The sequence below is a fragment of the Rhinatrema bivittatum genome, chromosome 7 (assembly GCF_901001135.1).
Source record: "Rhinatrema bivittatum chromosome 7, aRhiBiv1.1, whole genome shotgun sequence".
Taxonomy (NCBI): Eukaryota; Metazoa; Chordata; class Amphibia; order Gymnophiona; family Rhinatrematidae; genus Rhinatrema; species Rhinatrema bivittatum.
In genome coordinates, this window is record NC_042621.1 from 152,210,728 (window position 1) to 152,231,450 (window position 20,723).

General features: G+C 43.4%; 1 long non-coding RNA gene across 1 annotated transcript in view; it reads left to right on the plus strand.

Moving 5' to 3' along the window:
* The first annotated feature begins 909 nt into the window (after positions 1-909).
* Positions 910-20,723, plus strand: part of LOC115096130 — a 43,980-nt gene continuing 24,166 nt past the window's right edge. The window contains exons 1-2 of the long non-coding RNA XR_003857987.1: positions 910-978; positions 1,620-1,742. This is a non-coding gene — a long non-coding RNA (uncharacterized LOC115096130). The remainder of the gene's footprint in view (positions 979-1,619; positions 1,743-20,723) is intronic.

Sequence of the window (20,723 nt, forward strand, 5' to 3'; positions counted from 1 at the left end):
CCCCCCTTTTAAGCAGTCTTCCCCCCAAGTCCCACTGGGAAGGAAAACTAGAGTCTGAGGCATATGACTAGGGTGTACCCCTCCTGGGGCAGCTGGGCTGAGCTGGAGCTGCACTCTTCCCTGGGCAGCTGGAGCCCTCTGGGGTTTCTAGGAGCTGGACCTCTTTTGGGGCTGCACAGAACTTGACAAGGCAGAATCTGAAATTGAATAGAAACTGGGACAGGATTAAGGTTCTCCATAGAGAGTAATGGCAAAGTCTGAGTGCATGCAGAATACCAAACCTTTTTCAGGCTGAGAGTTTTTTTCAGAAGAAGAAAGCAGTAAATCTTGAGTGGAGTGCAATACTGGATTAGAACCTAGGAAGGAGAGGGTGCTGGCTGCCTGCTGTGGAGCTTGAGCACTGATTAGCTTCAGATTGGGAGTGGCTGGAGATTCAGGCTTCAGAGCACAGCTTTCAGCATTAGAGTAGAAATCACAGTGGCTGTAGAATGGAATCTTACCACCTCTTGTTCAGGCACTGATTCTACAGATAAGTCAGGCAGGTGTGTCCATTAACCTGGTGGAAAGAAAGGTTAAATTGGAGGTAATAGAAACTGGAATACAAGGAACAGCTAATAAAACAAGTACCTTTGAATGAGTGTGTTTGTTGTCATGTTTCTTTCCCTCAGCTTTCAGCATAGGGTTATTTTCAGGAAAAGTCAGAGCAGAGATTTTAGGAGCAAAGTGAAACTGTATTTCCTTTACTAATGCTTGATACTTAGAATCAATTCTTGTGCAATACATAGAGTCCTACAGAAGTGTTTTAATTAAAGCCAAAAAGGAATCAGATTTCAGCTGCGGGGGGGGGACGACTCCTCCTCCTCCTCACAAGAATACTAGCATTATTGAATAAAGAATTTAGCTTTTTAACTCAATTGCAGTGTTCCTGTTTCTGTGTGTTCTCCTGAAATGTATTTTCTTCAGAAGAATTTAAAACAGGTAACCTTAAACATTGGTCATGTTTCTCTGTCTAGTGCTGCATATTAACTGCAGGTTTATCTGGAGACTTCTGTGAATACTTATGACAATCCAGTGTAGCAACAGGCTCTCTTTGAAAGACTTTTGAAAGATCTGGTATTGTGTCAGAAATATATTTAGGCATCTCACATTTAAGGAAATCCTCTAGGGAAGTGGAATTCACACATTTGCAACCATAGCATTCCCAGTAACAAGGGGCAGAAGACAGAGGTCTAGAAACTGAAGTTTTTGGGAGAACAGTATCTCTGACACAACATATACCTTTACACCTCAGTTATAGCATTTCTCTTTGCTGCCTTCTGTGGAGAGAGGTTATCTCTGCAAGGAACATTGTGCCTCATTTACTATGCATTTTCCCCATAGACACAGAATGGGAGAAAAGCTTAGTAAAAAAAAAAAAAAAGGCCCAATAAGTGGTTGTAAATCAGATTTAACAGAACTCTGCCTAGTGCAGGGCTTCCCAAACCTGTCCTGGGGACCCCACGTGGGGAAGCCCTGGTCTAGTCACAGGCTTTACAGGTTTGGGGTTTTTTTGTTTTTTTTTAGTACATGGAAGGAAACATCAGTAGTGTTTAAGACAGTGTTTTTCTTGTACATTACAGGGAACAGCCTCCTCAGAGGTCAGTTGCACTGAGTCTGGATCCTGATTTGGTATGGCAGTGTAGTACAAACAGATCACTTCAGTCCAAAGATTTTCTTCAGACCATTTTTCATGCTTCTGAAAGGTATGTGCAGGGTTAGGAAAGCTGCAAGCATAAACTGGTTTAATTGGTGAAGTCATGTACAGACAGGTTGAACTCTCCCCATATCCCGAGGTTGAAGACAGGGTTCTAGGAACTGGGGTTTGAGGGAGAGCAGGTCTTTTAACAAAAGCAGGGTTAGATATTGGACCTCTATAACAAATCTCTCCAAACATGGGATTTATGAAGTCGCACTGCTCACACACCCATATGCCAGTAGGGATAGTGTAATTCACACAGGAGTTGGGAAACCTTGGATTCTAACAAGTCAGAAAAAGTTTCTCTGGACTTACCAGACAGGTGGGAAGTCTTGAAACCACTGCTGTGGTGGTAGTTGGGCCTTGCCATCCTGTTGTGGGTGAGGATCCAGCTAGGCTAGAGAACCCCCATGGGAACAGTCCCGGCTACAGGGCAAGACAGAACTAACCTAGGGAATCTTTAGTCTATACAAGCCACCTCCCTCTCAGGTTAAGCCCTTGGGTTCTGGTGGCCGGCAGGACTTAAACAGGGGCTGAAGACTGAAGTCAGGCTGGACTGGAGACTGAAGCTGAGGCAAGGCTGAAACCAGAGGCAGGCGAGGAACTAGAGCCTGGAACTGGATGCAGGGAGGCATGGCACACTGAAGCAGGCTGGGACACTGTCAGGAAACTGAGGCTAGGCAGAGCTGGAGACTGAGGCTGAGCAGGACTGTAACTGAAACAAGACTGGGTCAGGAACAATGGCCAGATACTGGGACAGAACAAGACAAAGCTAGATCAGACAGATAAAAAAAAGGCTTAGATAAGCCACAGATCAGTACTGGAATAAGAAGGCTTAGGAAAGCCACAGAGCAGTACTGGATTTAAAAGGCTTAGGAAGGAAGAAGCAGAAGGCCTAGGAAGGCCACTGAGCAAGGCAAAAGAAAAAAGCCTAGGGAGGCCTTAGAGCATACACAAATGTGGGGCCAAGGAGGGAGTCAAGCAGACTCCATGACAAGGCCTCAAGCATACACAGAAGCCAAATTAAATAGGCTGGGCCCTGCTGAGTCATGAGGTCATGGAAACTATAGTTGCCAAGAGGGTAAGAGCATCTCCCTGAGGACCTCTGGTGGTTGAGAGGCTGCACAAAAGGCAGAATCACAACACCTGTAGTGTCTTGGCTCTGACAAAGCTATGATAAGGCTGTGACAAAGCTATAAAAGGCAAGAGTTGGTTGCTAAATTATCTGCCAAGTTATTTGCTATATTATCTGCATTTATTTACTTAGAGCAGAGTCATAGATTTCAATGGGTCGTAGACTTCAATGGAAAACATAAACAAACGAGAAGAAGATTATTAGTTTCATTTATGAGAGCCCTCATTCATTTCAGAAGACTATGAAAGTAACAAATGTGGGCTAATTCATTACATTTTGAACATAAGAACATGCCATACTGGGTCAGACCCAAGGTCATCAAGTCAGCATCCTGTTTCCAACAGTGGCCTATCTAATTCACAAGTAACTAGTAAGTAACCAAACATTAAATAGATCTCAAGCTAATATTCCTTATTGATTAAAGCAGTTTATGGATTTTTTCTCTAAGAACTTATGCAAACCTTTTTTAAACCTAGTTACACTAACTGCTGTAACCACATCCTCTGGCAATCAATTCCAGAGCTTAATTATGCACTGAGTGAAAAAGAATTTTCTTTTATTTTAAATGAGCTACTTACTAACTTCTTGGAGTGTTCCCTAGTCCTTATATTATCTGAGAGAGTAAATAGCCAATTTACATTAACCTGTTTAATTCCTTTCATGATTTTGTAGACCTCTATCATATCCCCCCTCAGTCGTCTCTTCTCCAAACTGAACAGCCCTAACTTGTTTAACCTTTCCACATAGGGAAGCTGTTCCATGCCCCTTATCATTTTGGTCACTCTTCTCTGCACTTTCTCCAGTGCAACTATATCTTTTTTGAGATACGGCGACCAGAACTGCATACAGTATTCAAGGTGCAGCCTCACCATGGAGCGATAAGAGAGGCATTATGACATCCACCATTTTATTTGCCATTCCCTTCCTAATAATTCCTAACATTCTGTTCAGCGGCGGATTCACGATGTCGGACAGGGCCGTGCATTCGCCACCCAGGCCGGCCCAGGACACATCATGTGGTCTGCCGAGCGTGGCTCTGTCACGGCCACGCACGGCAGACCACGTGACTGGAGCGATCGGCCCACCGGGGGTTGCCCGATCTCCCGATAGGCCAATCCGCCCCTGATTCTGTTTGCTTTTCTGACCACCACAGCACACTGAGCCAATGATTCCAATGTATTATGCACTATGATGCCTAGGTCTCTTTCCTGATTAGTAACTCCTAAGATGGAACCTAACATTGCGTAATTACAGCAAGGGCTATTTTTCCCTATATGCATCAACTTGTACTTGTCCGCATTAAATTTCATCTGCCATTTGCAAGCCCAATCATCCAGTCTCACAAGGTCCTCCTGTAATTTATCACAATCTGCTTGAGATTTAACTACTCTGCATAATTTTGTGTCATCTGCAAATTTGATCAGCTTACTTGTTTCCCTTTCCAGATCATTTATAAATATGTTAAAAATCACCAGTCCAAATACAGATCCCTGAGGCACTCCACTATTTACCTTTTTCCACTATGAAAATAGACCATTCATTCTACTCTCTGTTTCTGTCTTTTAGCCAGTTTGCAATCCACAAAAGGATATCGCCTCCTATCCCATGACTTTTTAGTTTTCTTAGAAGCCTCTCATGAGGGACTTTGTCAAACGCCTTCTGAAAATCCAAATATACCACATCTACTGGGTCACCTTTAACCACATGTTTATTCATCCCTCAAAAATGTTGGTAGTAACTGCCGCTCCATGCCAGTTAAGCTTTATTTATTTATTCTCATCCTCTAGCCTTTAGGGATCCACAGTGTTTATCCCATGCCCCTTTGAAATCCTTCACAGTTTTAGTCTTCACCACTTCCTCCGGAAGGGCATTCCAGGCATCCACCACTTTCTCAGTGAAGAAATATTTCCTGACATTGGTTCTAAGTCTTCCTCCCTGGAGTTTCAAATCGTGACCTCTAATTCCACTAAATTGTTTCCAATGGAAAAGGTTTGTTAAAGACCGTGGATCATTAAAACCTTTCAAGTATCTGAAGGTCTGTATCATATCACCCCTGCTCCTCCTCTCCTCCAGGGTATACATATTCAGGTTCTTCAACCTCTCCTCATCAGTCATTCGATGGAGACTGCCCACCATTTTGGTCGCCCTTCTCTGGACCGCCTCCATCCTGTCTCTGTCTCCTTTGAGATACAGTCTCCAGAACTGAACTTCCTTTTTCTTACTAGATATTCCTCTCTCTATGCAGCCTAGCATTCTTCTGGCTTTGACTATCACTGTGTCATACTGATTCATTGACAGATGATTTTAATGATAGGTTACAAATTAATTGAAATAGGTCTAAAATTTCATTTTTTAGTTCTTTCAGAACCTTGGGGCATATACCATCCAGTCCAGGTGATTTACTTTTCTTCATTTTGTCAATCCCACCTACTACATCTTCCAGGTTCACTGTGAATTGGTTCAGTGCATCTGAATTGTCATCCTTGAAACCCATCTCCAGAATGCACATCACTAAGAAATAATAACTTTTACTAGCTCACAAAATGAATCCAAAGCCTATTATCCCTAAACATACACAGTTCTTAAGACTTGCAAATAGTAGCCTTAAAAAATTGACATACAATATACCGAGCCAGTAATAGTTAAACTCGTTAATACATTATTTTAAAGATTTAAATTTTTTTTTTTTAAGATTTTAAGCATTCCTTCCCAGCAAGTCTAACTTACCACCAGCAGGTGAAGATTCTGCAGTCAGCACTCCCTCTGTACTCCCTTGTAAGTTCATTCCATACGTTCAACAATCTTTCAGTTGCCATAGTTACATAGTAGATGATCTACTGCTCCCATTGCTAAAAATATCTCCCAGCTGCCTGCCAGAATGTGATTGCCTGGTAGATAGCTCCTCAACCCTGATTGCCTTTTTATTTACCTTCTGTGTTCTCCACTATGTTGGGTAAAAAAATCATACAGTTGCCACCAACTCCCACCTTTCCCATGCCTACCACAGTAGTTTCTGTACCTACATTCAGAAAGGCTTTTGGCTTGCATAGGTTGGAGACCCTGGGATTGAAAGTTCTCCAGAGGACCAGCCAGGCTTGGGACATCCTACTCTGGTTTCTTTTCACCCTACAGATGAGGAACAGCTCACCAACATTGGAAATAATGAGGTGGGCAAGCCATTGCATGTCTCCATCTATGAAGTTTGCTTTCTTACCTATGGATCCATTTTGCTTATGACTCCATATTTCCAGAAATGGAAAGGTGCTTGTGGAAAGCATGTACAGAATGTTTCCATGCATAAAAAATTTATATCAATAATTTTGAAAATATGTGTGTAAGTTGAAGGTGGAAATACACATAATTTATAAATTGCATGACTGATATCACACAGTTAATAAAATACACATGCGTACTCACTTATGCATGTATGTGCTGACTTATGCATGCTTTTGAAAATGACCCTTTTAAAGGTGTGGTGACCCCTTGGTCAGCCACTAGATGGCCCTAGCACCCCACTAATTAGCTAGAGGGCATATCACATTTCAGCACCTCCTCCAGAGGCACTCTGAGTGGATAAAATTTTTGTATAAGTAGGGGCTAGGAAAGAAAAATGTGCGACATTTGAGTTGGGATTTTGTAGAGAGAGTAGCTTTGTTAGAGTGCTTTCTTTTTAGTGAGGCCTACATTCCTCATATACAAGTCAATTTTAAAAGCATTGCTAGCGTAAAACTGCCCATATACACGTGAATGAGGGCCGTGTGCAAGCAGCACAGATTTTAAAAAGCTGCAAAACACGTATGTATGTACCCATGTGATGAATAAGGGGGTGGGAAAGGGGCGGGGCCTGGGCATTCTGGGGTGGGGCCAAGATTTACACGCGTAACTCTGAATTTCAAAATGAAAGCCACAGTGTGTGTACGCTAGATATCTGTGGAACATTCCTGCTGCTCCCAATGAAGAGCAAGTCTGTAGATCTCAAGTTTTAGGGCTTATAGGAAAGGGTGAAGGGTCCGAGTCACTTGGGCAGGTTGTAGGATGAAGAACCAGATGGGTCTGAAAGATCTCGCTATTAACTGGACAAACTGGTGGACTTATTAGAAAACTGGGATTCTTGAACAAGAAGTCTTTAACGAGTAGATGTGACTCGGTTATTTGCACTTTTAAATAGTGGAAGGACGAGGGGGCATTCCATGAAGTTAGCAAGTAGCATATTTAAGACTAATCGGAGAAAATTCTTTTTCACTCAACGCACAATAAAACTCTGGAATTTGTTGCCAGAGGATGTGGTTAGTGCAGTTAGTGTAGCTAGGTTCAAAAAAGGTTTGGATGAGTTCTTGGAGGAGAAGTCCATTAATGGCTATTAATCAATTAAACTTAGGGAATAGCCACTGCTACTGCATCAGTAGCATCGGTTCTTCTTAGTATTTGGGTAATTGCCAGGTTCTTGTGGCCTGGTTTTGGCCTCTGTTGGAAACAGGATGCTGGGCTTGATGGACCCTTGGTCTGACCCAGCATGGCAATTTCTTATGTTCTTATGAGCATGTTTTAAACTTCACTGCCATATGTGTATAAAAGTCTACATGGCGCTAGTGAAGACAAACGCACAGTTGCTGTGCTCAAATAACCTCTTACAATTAAGGGCATACTTATGAACAGTTGGAGCATTTTAAGAGATACATGCGCAAGTGCACGCACAATTAACAATTCTTGAGCCAATACACACGTGTATGGGTACATACACACTCATTTTAAAATCAACCTCTTAGTATATTTTTGGAGGATATTCTTTCCTGTTAGAAATCTGTGTTGCAGGCTCCTGAAAGGGGAGGAGTTAGCAATCTGTAATGAATCTGTTAGGATTTGCTAGGAGGTTAGCAATCTTGTTATGATTGACTCCAAAGAAGGAGGAGTTAGTAATGTTCTGAATCTGTATGCTGATGGGAGGAGCAAGCAGAAGGAAATCTGTACTAGTAAACTGCGGAGTAGCAATCTGTAGTCTTTGATATAGTTGTGGGTGGATCCCTGTGCCGGTGGCGGATGACTACGCCCTCGGGAGGATATCCCAAGAGGGACCACCAGCTAGGCTTGAGAATGGAGACAGACCCACATTAGTTCTTTTATTAAACAGGTGATGAAGCCACCAGAGGTGGCAGTAGTAAGCTGATATGCCCAGCAGGGCTGTAGTCCCTCAGGTACTGGAACAGTGATCCAGGATGGCTGAGCTGTTGAGAAACTGTAGAAAGTGAGTAGGCAGAGTAGGCAGAGTTCATGAACAGAACTAGATGACAAAACTCACATAAGGTCTCAAGGAAGCTCAGGAGCTGGAACGGTATAAGCCCTCGAGGAGCAAGTACCTGGTTCCAGGGTAAGCTCTGAGAGAGCGATGGTAACTCACAGTTGTTGTAGTAGCAATAGCTTCCAGGCAGTAGAGAATCTTCAGAGTCTCCAGAAACATGGGCCCTCGAGGAGCGAGTACTGGTTCCTATCTGTAATCTGAAAGGTAAAGAGAGAGCGAGGCCCCTGAGGAGCGGGTACCTCTGGTAAGTCCGAGGAGGTAGAGTAGCTTGGAGTAAACGTATCCGTATTCGTCCTTCCATCCCTTCCTTGCTAACTCAATCTGTTAGTGAAGATAGAGACCTTTAAATATTGGAAGCGGATGACGTCATCTCGGGGACGCCACAGAGGTTTGCGTCCTTGCTGGTATTTCAGTCAGAGCGCGCGCGCCCTAGGTCATCAGGCAACATGGCAGATTTGCAATGTCGAGCCAGTCCGGGGATGCCGGAGGGAGACTGCATGGAGACGCCGCGGCAGCCAGCCGTCCATCAGATCCGGAGGGAGTCACCACAGAGGTAAAGAGGGCATAGTGAGGGTGTCGAGCAGTGACGGATGCAACATATACTCCCTGCCAGGTTAGATACTGCTCAAATTGGAGAAAGAGACTTTGCTAAGCTTGTTGGATACTTTGAGAGTTGTTTTGCTGGGTTGCCTCCTGGTACTCCTAGAGATGGCTATCCCCTGGATCCGGAGGCCAGAAAACTGAAGATTTGTCAGAACTCTTCTAGAACAGAGAAGAGCTGCAGTGACAGCGTCACCCCAGAAGGTTTTGGACATTTTAGTAAAGGAGAGGAGGTTTTTTTGTCACCCCCTCTTCTCTTTTGGAGATTGGGCAGTGTGTCTGATCTCTGTCAGCCTAGACCTTTCTTTCTGAGAGGTCCAAGAAAGGAAACAAGTTGGATGAAAGGAAAAAGAAGAACAGAATTGAAGACCCTACACAGGCTCTTCCCCCCAGGACACAGGAGCAGGCTGCATAGCAGGATTCTTTCATGCTTTAAGGGGATCTCTACCCAGACAAGGTTTTCTCAGAGAATGGGGCCACTATTCACTCAGTGCAGGAGTGTTAGGAATTACCCCCTGTATCTGAGTCAGCGGATGTACACAGAGTAAAGATACATCCGGCTGTACTTTCAGTTATTTTACCATTTTGGATATTGATTGACTTTTGGAAAAAATCAGTAAACTATTTTATTTTGAATACCCAGCTATTTGTCCTGCTCCATTTGTCCCAGACAAGCATCATTATAATACCAGTTGAAACAAACATACACACTGATAAAGGATACATCTCACCACCTGAGCCACAAGCAGTAGCTTCCCTACACAGAAAGGACTCACCCCAGGGTACAATCAGCAGGAGGGGACAAGTGGCATTGAACACAGCCCCTAAAGATATAAATGCTTTTTGTGCACCCTAAAAGATAATGCCCCTTCAAAGAAAAGAGTAACAAAGGTATAACAGTAAATATAAGGTTACATATTATTCATAGTTTATTTGTTATGCTCAGGCTTGTGGACCCTTGGGCCGACGGGAGGATGGAATACCTTAGGAGGAAGATCCGGAGGTTCTCCCGTCGGGTGGTGAGGCAGGAACAGAAGACGTGACCAGCTGGCCCTCGGCACTGGAGGCAGAGGTGATTGTAGAGACAGATGAAGAGTCGTGACGTCGAGGAAGGAAGTGTGTCTTCGCCACTGGAAGTCCGCGGTCCCCCCGGGAGGAGCCCATAGGGACCCGGACCGCTGAGACTTAGGTGGACCTTTGGGAGGTCAAGCTTTCAGTGCAAGGGCTGACTGGAGCTTCACCCTGGAAGCCCGTGGTCCCCCCGGGAGGAGCCCGTAGGGACCCGGGCCGCTGGGACTTAGGTGGGCCCTTGGAGACGATGGTCAAGAAGGAATCCAAGGTCAAGTGCCAGAGGGTCATCGCTTACCAGTCCGAGGTCACACACCGAGGGATCACCACTTGCAAGTCCGAAGTCAAACACCAGGAATCACTGCTAGCCGATCCGAAGTCACACACCAGGAATCACCGCTAGCCGATCTGAAGTCAGGAACCAGGAACACCAAGACGAGAAAGGAACAAGGATTCAAGACACAAGAACTCACCGAAGCAAGTAGACCTGACCAACCACGGAAGTTGCCAAGTCAAGGAATGAGCAGAGGAAGCTTCCTTTTATACTTCCTCTGCTCTGGATCATTGGAAGCAGCTGTAGGTAATTAAAGGGCTTAGGTCCCTTTAATTCTAGTGAGGAGGTGTGGCCTCGCGCCTAAGATGGCGGTGGCCATCTTGGATTCAGGCCGCAGGGGAGAAGCTGTCGCTGCAGCGCAGGGGGAGCAGGAATGGCTCCCAGCCGTGTGGACACCTCGGGGGCCTGCACCGACGTGCGGGAAAAAGCGGCACTGGACCAGGGCTCCTCACCCGGTGTTTGCCGCGGCGGGTCGCCGTCGCGGTCAGGTAGGGGGCCACGGAACACAACATTATTGCCCTATGGGCAATGTTACACTGAAAACCAGGTGGAACTGTCCATATATATTCATATTTGTCCATAGTTAATCCTTTATGTGTATTTCTCTTACCACCACTCTGATTTGTGAAATAATAAAAGCTGTGGTTATTTTTTTTATCTTGCTGTGCACACTGGTAAGCAGATCAGGTGCAGTACTAGAGTGTTCATTTCAGGAAGAGCAACCTTCACACAGCTCATCCCAGAAAGTGAATACATCACTCTATAAACTGCACCCCTGGGTAGACCTACATACCTACACACACACACACACACACACACACATATATATATATAAGACAGGAATAAATGGAAACAATAGGCCTCAACTTCATTAATTCAAATCAAACAGAATGTTAGGAAGTATATAGTTACATCAGAGGAGTGAATGGCCTCTTCTTTCCCATAGAGTCAGTTAGTTCAGTCCTTCATTAGTCTCTTTGTCTCTGTTATTTGTTCTTTCTTCATAGTCTGATGTATGAACCTGGCCCCAGCTGAACTGCTGTAAACTAGAAGGACCTGCTAAACCCAAGCTCTGCAATTGCAGGACTGTTAGGCCATGTGCAAATGTTTACATTTAGGGGTTTTCTGGCCACTCATCAGTGTCGATGTGACTGGTAACTCCCAAGGCAGAGAGGGCATTGCTGGTGACTGACTCTGAAATGGCATAAGATTTCAATGGATTTACAGTTTCTTAGCTGCCATTAGCTGTTAGAGTGATCAACACCCACCCCCCTCCCCCCCAATCCTTTTATTATTCTTCCTCATCCTTCTTCACTGATCTGTAATCTGAAGGATTTTTGAGTGAAAATAAATAGCCTAAGGGTGGGAGGGCAGGTTTTCAGCATGGCCTGAGTGAAAGAGGCTGGGGCACCTTGGTTCTCTCTCTATTTGTGAGACTGCTCAAGCGATGCCAGCCTCTGTTCCCTGAGAGTGCTAATTGTGCAGGCTAGTATCACGTCGGCGAGATACAACCAGCTTGCCCGCTTCTCTTCTGTTCTCTGTTACCCATTACGCCTGCTCTTTTTCTTAAGAGATGGGAGATCGACCATTAGTCAGCAGCACCATGATCATGTTAACCTGCCTTATCTCAGAGCACTGGGGACTTGTATCCATTTCTTCTCAATGCTTGCATTTCAATGTCCCTTTTCCTTATGACCTCTCTGTTCCATTTATTTCAAAATGTATAAACTCTTGGTGCTAAACATACTGTACTACAATGGTAAGAAACCATCTTCATGTATTTGTTTTCTTGAGATGTTTCATTGCACTCACCCTCCTGCCCAAGAAGAAGCTACAAGGCATAATAATCTTATCAGTCATACATGAATAAGTTAACACTCATTCTACAAAAAGCTACTAAACATCAGGAACACCCTGCCTTTTAGAAAGAAAAACTGCCAGACCAGGAGCAGCCCCTCACAGAATCTAGGTGTGTCTAAAAAACACATTTATAAACAAAGGTAGTGGCATGAGGCCAACGCATGCAGAGCAAAGTATTAGTCTAGAGAAATCCTCACTCTCACTCTGATAGCACACATTGGATACATGAACATACAGATAGATAGGAAAACAAGATATGCCAGGCTTACTAGAGTAGAAGAAATATCCCCCAGAAAAAATGCCCTAGTCCCAGTTAGGATGTGCATGCAAAAATAAAGTGGGCGTTTTTTTTTAAAATTTTGGGTCATTTATTTAGGTTTTGTTGTTTGCTGAACTGATATAAACATAAAATAAAATTTTAAAAACCCCATCAAAATCTAGAAACAAATGGTCCCCCGTCCACCACCCCTCACCCCTAGAGACCATGCTTATGCCTTCCACGGGGGATGGGGGTCTTCAATGTAGAAAGAGGCAGGAGTGAGCCTCAGTTGCTCCTCCCCCACCAGCTTTATGTTTGAAAATGGTGGCAGCTGGCCCTGAGACTGGCAGCATTTTTTTGTTTAGCTGTGCACTGTACAGACATAAAATGCCATGCCTCAGGGCTGGCTGTTCCCACTTTCGAACCCAGGCCGAGTGGGTCAGGAGACCTGGGGATTGTTCCTGCTCCCATGGAAGGAGTGAGCATAGTTTGAAGTAGGTGGAAATTTCACATTATTGACTTTCTGAAATGAAACTAAGCAAGAACAATTAATTGAGGGTATTTCCTTTTTAAACCAAAAAGAAACTAAAGGTATTTCAGACCATTTTTTGTTTCATTTAAAACTAATCCACACCACTAATCCCAGTATTGGACAAATATCAGCAGATGGCAAGTGGTGGTGGTTAAGCTGCTTGCTGTCTTCTGGGTCTCAGCAATGAGTATGAGTTCATCATGTTTGTATGGCTATACTGTGTCTAGCATTTAAAAAGACCAAGTCTGTCTTGTCTAAGCATCCTGTACTTTTAGTGAAAGGGCAAGGAAAATGAATGGTTACAGTCACTCTTCAGTGTCAAATGTGTATATACAGTATGGGGTAGATTTTCAAAGAGATATGTGTGCAACCCCTGAAAACCTACCCCTGCTCACGCTGAGCCTATGTTGCATAGGCTGGGCGGTGCGCGCAAGCCCCGGGACGAGCGTATGTCCAGGGCTTTCAAAACTGGGCGGTCCGGAGGCAGGGCTAGGGGCAGGGCGGGGGTCCAGGGGAGGTCTGGGGGCGTTCCCGAGTCCTCTGGCACAGTGGCCATGCTGGAGGTTCGCGCGCCGGCAGCTGGCCAGAGGCAGGCGTAACTCAGCAAAATAAGGTAGGGGGGGATTTAGATAGGGCTGGGGGTGGGCTAGATAGGGGAAAGGAGAGAAAGGTGGGGGGAGCTAAAAAAAAACCGGGGAAAGCCATCAGAGCTCCCCTTGGGCTCGGCGCATGCAAGATGCACAAGTGTGCACCTCCTTGCGCGTGCTGACCCCGGATTTTATAACATGCGCGTGGCAGCGTGTACATGTTATAAAATCGGGTGTACATTTGTGCGCGCCGGTTAGCGCACACAAATGTACCCCATGCACGTAATATTAAAAATCTGCCCCTATATGTGTTTGGGATGCGCATTCATTTTAAAATGAATGGTAATTCAAACAAAATCTGGCAGTTTCAGAAAATAGTGCACAGGTTTCGAGAATAGTGGGCCAGATTTTATAACATGCGCGCGGGTGTAGATTTGTTCGTGCAACCCGGTGTGAACAAATCTATGCCCGATTTTATAACATGCGCGCACTACCGGGTTGTGTAGGTATGGTTCAGGTGAGATGATAGTTTATTCAATCAGTTGGATGATATGTTATGGTTTGTATTGTGCGTTTGTAAGTTTGATGACGTGTGTTGTGAGTGTATTGGTTATTTGCGTCTGTGAGCATGATCACGTTGAATACGTCTGGTGGGCATGGCCATCAGAGGAGACACAGGTGAATTATGATTTCAGTTGTGGTTTCTGCAGGTATGGGTCAGGTGAGATGTGTTTATATTGATTTGGGTGGTGGTGTGTGGAGTATGTTGAATAGTTCTTAGATCCCCCAAATACCCGATCAGGCAAGGGAAGTAGTCAGTTGGTGGAGTAGTTGCGAGATATCAATGGTTGGTGAACTGGTAGAGATTTGTTACGGTGAAAAGGCAGATTGTGCCCGGAGGTTTCTTGCTATGAAAATAGACAGTAAATATTCTAAATCTGTGAGTATGGATTTGGTTATCAGGTATTTAATATGGTATTGGGGTAATATTGACTATAATGGTTGGTTTGTATTCCAGGTAAGAATTGTTCAGTAGCACCTCGATAGTTGTAGCATTGACCGGAAGTATATGAAATGTGTAGTGTACTGGTGTCGCTCCATGTGAGGTGTGTAGTAGGGATGTGAATCGTTTTTCAACGATTAAAATTATCGTCCGATAATGTTTATATCGTCTTAAATCGTTATAGAACACGATACAATAGAAATTCTAACGATTTATCGTTAAAAATCGTTAAATCGTGTTAGTGCGCACTAACTCGAGTTAGTGCGCACTAACTCCCCGTTAGTGCGCACTAACTCGATTTAGTGCGCACTAACTGAAAATGATACAAATAAACACTTTCCAGGTCACTGAAGGTCAGTTAGGAATGAATATGTGTTCCTATTGGCTGGCTGCCCTCTTATCTATTGATGTTACCAAGGTTACCACTGAGGTGATGGTTGGGGGATGGGAAATGGAACTGGAAACTAACGAACACCAACAGAAAATGAAACAAAGTGTTCACACTTCCCAGGTCAGTAAAGGTCACTTAGGAATGAATATGTATGTATGTATTCCTATTGGCTGGCTGTGCTCTTATCTATTGATGTTACCAATATGGTTGGGGGGATGTGAAATGGAAACAGTTGGAAGCTTGACAAAAAAAGTAATGTAATGATCAGCACTCACGTGACTAGAACTTGTTTGTTTATTATTTTTGTTAGCAGGCACCTGAAATGCTAGTGCATGTTGAATTTGCCAATCACTGTGCATTTTAGAAAGGTGGTCCTGGCTGGAACTGTACACAGTTCAAATATATGTAATTGATTGTTGGTAAGTGTATTTTTTAAGTAGCCACACTGGCACCAGTATGTTTACTTTTCCTCCTACTTAACTCACTAGCTCAGCTTTGTAAGAAGGGCTTCTCTGCTTGTGTGTTGTTTTTGTTTGGTGTGAGGAGAGCAGAAACATCAGATCTTTATTCAATCTACTACAGTCATCTCTTACAGTGCCCTATCCCTATTAATACCAGGAGTGTTGTGATCTTCCTGCACACAGTGCCCTAACCCTGATACCAGTCTGAGACAGCTCCCTCCCTGCATTACTAGTGAGAGGCTGGCTTCACAGACAGGGGGGAGCTGCCTGACCCTCACTCCTGACTTCCCCCATGTCCCAGCTAGTGAATGGTGTGTGGGTGAGGGGGGGGGGGAGGATGGTGAAGTCTGAGACAGCTCCCTCCCTGCATTACTAGTGAGAGGCTGGCTTCACAGACAGGGGGGAGCTGCCTGACCCTCACTCCTGACTTCCCCCATGTCCCAGCTAGTGAATGGTGTGTGGGTGAGGGGGGGGGGGAAGATGGTGAAGTCTGAGACAGCTCCCTCCCTGCATTACTAGTGAGAGGCTGGCTTCACAGACAGGGGGGAGCTGCCTGACCCTCACTCCTGACTTCCCCCATGTCCCAGCTAGTGAATGGTGTGTGGGTGAGGGGGGGGGGGGGTGGATGGTGAAGTCTGAGACAGCTCCCTCCCTGCATTACTAGTGAGAGGCTGGCTTCACAGACAGGGGGGAGCTGCCTGACCCTCACTCCTGACTTCCCCCATGTCCCAGCTAGTGAATGGTGTGTGGGTGAGGGGGGGGGGGGGGGTGAGGATGGTGAAGTCTGAGACAGCTCCCTCCCTGCATTACTAGTGAGAGGCTGGCTTCACAGACAGGGGGGAGCTGCCTGTCCCTCACTCCTGACTTCCCCCATGTCCCAGCTAGTGAATGGTGTGTGGGTGAGGGGGGGGGGTGGATGGTGAAGTCTGAGACAGCTCCCTCCCTGCATTACTAGTGAGAGGCTGGCTTCACAGACAGGGGGGAGCTGCCTGACCCTCACTCCTGACTTCCCCCATGTCCCAGCTAGTGAATGGTGTGTGGGTAAGGGGGGGGGGAGGATGGTGAAGTCTGAGACAGCTCCCTCCCTGCATTACTAGTGAGAGGCTGGCTTCACAGACAGGGGGGAGCTGCCTGACCCTCACTCCTCCGGGGTATTGTGATCTTCCTGCACACAGTGCCCTATCCCTGATACCAGGAGTGTTGTGATCTTCCTGCATGCAGTGCCCTATCCCTATTAATACCAGGAGTGTTGTGATCTTCCTGCACGCAGTGCCCTATCCCTGATATCGGGATGTGTGCAAGAAGATCACAACACCCCCGGTATCAGGAATAGGGCACTGTGTGCAGGAAGATCACAACACCCCCAGTATCAGGAATAGGGCACTGTGTGCAGGAAGATCACAACACCCCTGGTATTAGGGATAGGGCACTGTGTGCAGGAAGATCACAACACTCCTGGTATTAATAGGGATAGGGCACTGTGTGCAGGAAGATCACAATACCCCTGGTATCAGGGTTAGGGCACAAGTTCTAGTCACATTGACTGATCACATTACTTGTTTTGTCAAGCTACCAACTGTTTCCATTTCCCATCCCCCATATACTGTCAGTAGGAAACTTGGTAACATGAATAAATAAGAGGGCAGCCAATAGGAATACATATTCATTCCTAAACTGACCTTAACTGACCTGAAAAGTGTCAAATTGTATCATTTTCAGTTAGTGCGCACTAACTCCCAGTTAGTGCGCAATAACTCCCGTTAGTGCGCACTAACTCGAGTTAGTGCGCACTAATCGGAAAAAAACGATTTTTAACGATTTTTTAACTAAAAAATCGTGCCTAAGACGATTTTCTTGCCCTGCCACATGATTTCTATCGTTAAGACGATATGGAAAACGATTCACATCCCTAGTGTGTAGCTTGTCCATCAAAGTTTGTATTTAATTGTGGGAGTTATGAACATAATGGAGATTATAGATGTTTTAGATTAAGTGGTTGTGTCAATATTATTTCTTATCTTTTTTCAGTGGATATTGGGAAAATAATTAAGTGAGTGGTGTGGACATGTATCGGGTGCTGTTTAATTAAGTAAGTTGGTTTTAAAGGTATTAGGTGATATCCTGTTGGTGGATGTATGTATAACATAGTATTTAAGTGGTGGATATGTTAATTCTTTATATGTATGTTCTAGGAGTTTTGCTTGTGAGTGGGGTTAATAACGTGATATTCAAGAGGTGGTTACAGACCTCCCCTGATGAAGCCCTGAGTGGGTGAAACAAAGCACCTTATTGGGTAAACATCACTAAAGAAGGGGTGAATTTCATTGAAGAAAGGAGTAGAACATCCTGTGCACCCGATGAAGATATGCGAGCATCTCTAGATTTTTATGGGATAAAGTTTTTATTATGAATGAATGAGGTGTGATTGTGGTGTGTATGCTTATTGGGATGATGGGTGATTAAATGTCCATTTTTTGTACGTGTATAAAATTGTAATGAGTTTATCACATTGACATATCCACTCTAGTTGAGATTGGTATGTATTATAAATGTTGGACAATGTGGTTGTAACAAATTCTGTGACGGTGATTAAGGTATGAAATGTAATAAATTAATGACAATAGTTTTGTAATAAATATATATTTTGTTTGTAAAGGGAGGAAATGTAATAATCAATAAATAATGTTTTATAAAATATGTGAGTTGTGTGTATAAACATTAAAAATATTGAATATACAATGTGGGATATAATTAGTGTTGTAGATTCATAGGGTTTATGTTTTTATGATTCCCAGTGTGATGTATTTTCAGCAGTGGTCAATAGGGATGTGAATCGGGTGCCTGATCTTTTCCGCTTTTGGGATCGTCTGGCCGTGGGAAAATCTCATTTTCCCACGGATTCCCATTTATTTTTAGTGAAAAATCGTTTTTCGGGTTAGTGCGCGCTAACAGGAGTTAGCGCACACTAACTCCTGATAGTGCACACTAACTCATGTTAGTTAGTGCGTGTTAGTTAGTGAGCGCTAACTTGTGTTAGTGCGCATTAACAAAAATAGCAAAAAGTAACAAAAAATAACAAAAATAAACTTTTTTTGTTAGTGCGCGCTAACCCGAAAAACGATTTTTACAAAAATTCGGGTGGAAAATTGATTGTTTCTTTTTTTAGCTGCTATATTAACAAATTTAGAAATATCATACGATATTTCAATTCATTAGAAAAACAATTCACATCCCTAGTGGCCAAGCCACATCATAAGTACCTGACAGTTACCCAAATGGTAGATAAGAACATAAGACATGTCATACTGGGTCAAACCAAGGGTCCATCAAGCCCAGCATCCTGTTTCCAACAGTGGCCAATCCAAGTCACAAGTACCTGGTAAGTACCCAAACATTAAATAGCTCTCAAACTACTATTTCTTATTGATTAATAACAGTTTATTGATTTTTCCTCTAGAAATATATCCAAACCTTTTTTAAACCCAGTTACACCAATTATTGTAATCACATTTCCTCTGGTAATGAATTCCAGAGCTTAACTATGCGCTGAGTGAAAAATAATTTTCTTCAATTTGTTTTAAATGAGCAACTTGCTAACTTCATGGAGTGCCCCCTAGTCCTATTATCTGAGAGTAAATACCCAATCTATTCCAAGCTGTTTATCCCAAGAATAAGTAGTAGATTTTGGCAACTCTCCCTTAATAATTGTTAATGAACGTTTCCTCCAGGAACTTGTCCAAACCTTTTTAAATACAGTTATACTAATAGCTTTCACCACATCCTCTGGCAATGAATTCCAGAGCTTAATGATGTATTGAGTAAAAAATATTTTCTCTTATTAGTTTTAAATGTGTTACCCAGTAACTTCATTGTGTGTCCTCTGGTCTTTGTACTTTTCCAAAGAGTAAAGAACTGATTAATGTTTACTCATTTCTTTCCACTCATTAATTTGTAGACCTCTAGTAATTCTCCTCTCATCCATCTCTTCTCCAAGCTGAAGAGTCCTAACCTCTTTAGCCTTTTTTCAAAGGGGAATTGTGCCATCCCCTTTATCATCTTGGTCGCCCTTCTCTGTACCTTTTCTAATTCTGCTATATTTTCTTGAGATGTGGTGACCAAAACTGAACATAGTACTCAAGATGAGGTCACACTATGGAGGGATACAGAGGCATTATGATATTCTCCATTCCTGACCAGAAGATTTCAACATATTTTCTACGATGATACCTAGATCCTTTTCCTGAGTGGTTACTTCTAACATGGAACCTTGCATTTTATAGCTATAATTTGGGTTACTATTCCCTAAATGCATTTATTTATTTTATTTATTTCCTCTTTTTTCTATACCACCTATCATCAATATAGGCAGTTTACAAATTTTACATACATAAATTTTAAAATAAATAATATACAATACAAATACAAAATAGTATGAAAACATATAACATGAAAAAGTTACTCTTGACCTTCCCCTCTAAACCCTCTTGCTGCTTAACTCTTCAGCTCTGGCTCTTTACCTTTAGATATTATAAGCCTCATTAAAAAGACAGGTTTTTAGCATTTTCCTAAATAGCTTATGCTTTCTTATTATCCGTAACTCCTTCGGCATTGAATTGCAGAGTAATGGCCTTGCCACTGTAATTGCTCATTCATGCACCATGTTCAAGCTAGCTTCCTTCACTGAGGCGGTCATTAAAAGACCTTTATTCACAAACCGTAATTCCCTTTGTGGCACGTACCACTGTAATATGGATCTCAACCATCCATTTTTCAGTTTATAGCGTACCTTATGTATTATTACTAACATTTTAAAATGGATTCTAAAAGATACTGGCATCCAATGAAGATCCTTAAGTACAGGCATAATATGTTCAAACCTCCCCACTCCACAAAGTAGTCTGGCCATGGAATTTTGTAATAACATTGAAGTACTTTGCACTTGTCTACATTCAATTTAATTTCCATTGCATGCCTAGTCTCCCAGTTTTGCAATGTCCTCTTGCAATTTCTTACAATCCTCTTCTGATCTAACTTTGAATAATTTTGTGTCATAGGCAAATTTGATCACATCACTTGTTGTTCCCATTTCCAGGTCATTTATAAATATATTAAAAAGCAGTGGTCCCAGAACAGATCACTGGGGCATGCCACTATTCACCTATTTCCATTGGGAAAATTCACCTTTTAGCCCTGCTCTGTTTTCTATCTTTTAACCAGTTGGCAATCCACAGCTCTTATATGAGTATTTGTCTTTGACAGGTTTTATATTACTGCAGTGATTAGTCTTTAGGGATCACGTGTTTTGCTTTCTCATTGGTCAGTCTGTATCTCACAGCATGAAAAGCCAGTTTGAGTAAGTTTATATATCTGCTTTTATATAGCTCTGTAAGAACTCCTATGATTGAATTACTGATGTATCTCCTGTGTGTATGTAACTTTGGTTTTCATATGCTCTGTTGTGC